The sequence below is a fragment of the Cydia amplana genome, chromosome 13 (genome assembly GCF_948474715.1).
Source record: "Cydia amplana chromosome 13, ilCydAmpl1.1, whole genome shotgun sequence".
Lineage (NCBI taxonomy): Eukaryota > Metazoa > Arthropoda > Insecta > Lepidoptera > Tortricidae > Cydia > Cydia amplana.
This window is the reverse complement of record NC_086081.1, coordinates 53,812-57,377: the sequence shown is the minus strand read 5'-3', so window position 1 is coordinate 57,377 and position 3,566 is coordinate 53,812.

Sequence of the window (3,566 nt, the reverse complement as noted above, 5' to 3'; positions counted from 1 at the left end):
GGCCTCATTCGCCCATACGGGAGTCCCACATAACCACCCAGGCCCGTCCCCGCGCCTGGGTGGCATGCGTAACGCATTTCCCCTCTATAAAAAAAAAAAAAAAAAAAAAAAAAAAAAAGGTTAGGTTAGGTTAGGTTCCACGGCCACGGACCTGCTCGGGTGTCCGAGTGGGCGGGGAGGTGAACCCCGACGTGGCGCGTCCCCAGGTGGTGGATAGGGGAATGCCCCGGCCCGTTGTCGTGCTGGGGTAGGACGTAGTCCCGCGAACCAAACACCAGGGGGGGATTTGGGGGGCTCTGTGCCCGAGAATGGCTCTCCACGCGTCCCTCTGAATAAGCAGACGGCGCAGTGGACGAGCAAAGAGGAGGAGCTATGAGAGTAGTATGTAGTGTCAATTAAGTCACTGTTTCGCGCGCGGACGTCTGGGGAGGAGGCTGAGGGCTCCCTGACGCGTCGTGGATGTGGGTGGTTGCCGGATTGGAGAGCCTTCTGCTTTTCTGACATTGCCTAGCTGTCTGGAAGGATTGTGCATTGGGCTTCTGTGAAACCCAATTGCAGATCTATTTCTCCGGGCGGGTCGGCGGTGTTAGCGGATCGGGAGGATCGCGCACCGGATGCCGCGCGGATCTGTTGTGCGTCTGGGGGGCTTTTGGCTTCCAATGACGGCTGCCGGGGGTCACATTCCGGATCTTTGCCCGAGGAGCAGTTCCTTGATTGATACCCTGAGGAGTGGCTGGGCGGGTGGCTCCGCGTGTCCCTCTGAATAGCAGAGGGCACAGTGTGAGCTGCAAAGTCCCTGTTGGGAATTTCTAATAGGTCCCCTATTAGAAATTACCTCTGGCGGGGGGAGGAGGGGGGATGGCTCCGGCCACCAAGCGCGGTGGATGGAAAAGTGGAAGAAAACCACTATAAAAATCACCCCAATCCCAAGGTGTGTCTGGCGTGCCGATGGGATGCGTGGCTGGAGGGAGTCCAGTCACAAACGTCAGGGAGGGGCATACCTCCTCAAAATAGCACACAAAATGAGTGGAAACGAAAATGTAGAACTACCCCAGGAGGTTCCAATCCTCCATGTCGCCACAGGACGGGCAATTGCCCATGCTGTGGCGACATGCCGCCTTCCGTATTCTGGGGGGGCAAACCACTCACGATCCCGAAACGACAACACAAGCAAACACTTCATGGACACCGATTTGCAGAGTGATTTGGTATTGAGGCTGCAAGGAGGGGGTGATGGGGAGAATAGCAGTCCGGCGGAGGCAGGAGCCTCCACTGGCCACCCCAAAGATGGATTCCGGCCACTTCTGGACGCCCAGGGGCGCTGGGTGTTCCATGTTGATGACGTGCCTCCGGGGACAGCGGAGGATTCTACACGCTCCCCACCCAAACCCGCTAGGGGGCTTAGTGAGAGACGGCAACCCGTAGTGCGAATAGAACGCATGCCAGAAAGGGTCCCCTCTCTTGGCAGGGAGGAGTTCTTCTCCCCCATGAGAATAGACACGGGTGACCTCCCTGGGGACGGAGTATTTTTCTCTCCGGTGCCAACCGACGGGGAAACCGCCGAATCCGACGTTTCGCTAACTGCCCAAATGGCCGCAGGACGGAAGAGGCAGCGAAGCAGTGGTAGCGACACGGGAGCATCGCCGAGCGGCGAGGCTTCCGATCTTGCGGAGCGAGGAAAGTCTGCCTCGGGGCCCTCCAAGCGAGGAACAGGCCGCCAACCATCCACGGCGCGCCACGCCGGGCTAACCAAGGAAAAGGCTAAGCGCCGGGAGCTCGAGCTGCAAACTGAAGAGGACCTGATGGCCGCGTCCAAAATGGTGACGCTAAGACGGCTTGCCCGCCATCCGGATTCGTTTGGGACGACAAGTGGGTCAGACGACGAAGAAAACCGCACTGTCCTGGCCCTAAACCAGCAGGTGCGTGATAGTCTGGGGCTTATCAAGGACGTGGCCACCAAGTCCAAAAACCTAAAGGGCACGTACCAACGAATCCTGAAGGAGGCTGTGGCTGCGATCAGGGAAGCTGTCGGTGAGATGAGGGGCCGGACTGTCTCCGATGAGACGAGGATGCTCGCCGCCGAAAACGCTCGCCTTAAGGCGGAAATGGCCGAGCTCCGTAAGGAGATGGGCGACTTGCGCAATAGCCTTGGGCAGCGCCTCGAAGGGACGCGCCAAGAGACGACGACATCACCTGCTCGGGAGCAAGGTGACTTAGAGCGCAATATCGTGGCCAAGGTGACTGAAATGATGGGTACAAGGTTGAGCGCCCTGGAGGAGAAACTGCTCCCACAGCAACCTACTCATGTGTCGTCTGCTCCCACACCTTCCAAAGCAGGAAGCTCTCCCCCCGGTCACACTCCAGCTCCTACCAACCCAGCGGGTGCGAAGCGGGCTGCGAAAAAGAATAAAAAGAAGGAGGGGCCCAAAAAGCGTCCTACGGGTGTTCCTGGCCCCGCTTCCCAAGTCCGGCAGCCTCGGCTGCAGACAACAGTGCCTGCCTCGGAAGAGGAATGGACGACTGTGGTCAAGCGGGGTAAGAAGAACAAAAAGAAGTCTCCCGTTGGAGCAGCGACGACTGCGAAGCCGCAACAGCCGGCGGCACCGCGGAAAGCGCAAGAAGGGAAGGGTCGCAATAAGACCAAGGCGCTACTGCGCACCCCGCGGTCAGCCGCCGTAGTCCTCACCCTGGAGACGGGAGCAGAAGAGAGGGGCGTTACCTACGGAACGTTGATCACGGAGGCCAAGTCCAAAATTTCCCTGGATGGGCTCGGTATCACCGGTCTAAGGTTCCGTAGGGCAGTGACAGGGGCGGCAATCCTGGAGATCCCAGGCCCAGACACCACCAGCGGCAACCAAGCAGACTCTCTTGCTGCCAAGCTGAGGGAGACGCTTAATGTGGCCGACGTCCGCATCTCTAGGCCGGTAAAATGCGCGGAGATGCGCATTTCCGGCCTGGATGACTCGGTTACAGAGGAAGAGCTCGCCGCTGCCGTGGCGAAAGTTGGAGGGTGTGCCCTAGAGGCAGTGAAAGTTGGCCGGATCTCCCGCACGCCAACAGGCCTGGGCACAGCGTGGGCTCGCTGCCCCGTAGCAGCCGCCAAGAAAGTGGCTGAGGGGCGACTCCTCGTCGGATGGGCTTCGGCAAACGTGAAGCTGCTGGAGTCCCGACCCCTGAGGTGCTTCCGCTGCCTGGTGCCTGGCCATGTTAGGAAGGGGTGCACCTCAGAAATCGACCGCAGTGACCAGTGCTACCGATGCGGTCAATCCGGTCACCGGGCCAGGGACTGCACCGCCGCGCCCCACTGCACTCTGTGCACTGCAGCGGGCAAACCTGCTGACCACAGTGCCGGCAGCAGTACCTGCGCGATGGGGGCTAAAGCCCCAAAACGCATGTCCCGGAAGGCGACCAGCAAACCAGGTACTCCTGGAGTGGCGGCGCCTCTGGCCGCACAAGAGGGCCCGATTAGCAATGCGCCAAATGACGAGGTCAACTAATCGGATCCTCCAGGCGAACATAAACCACTGCGCCGGGGCGCAAGATCTCCTCCTGCAGTCCATGGCGCA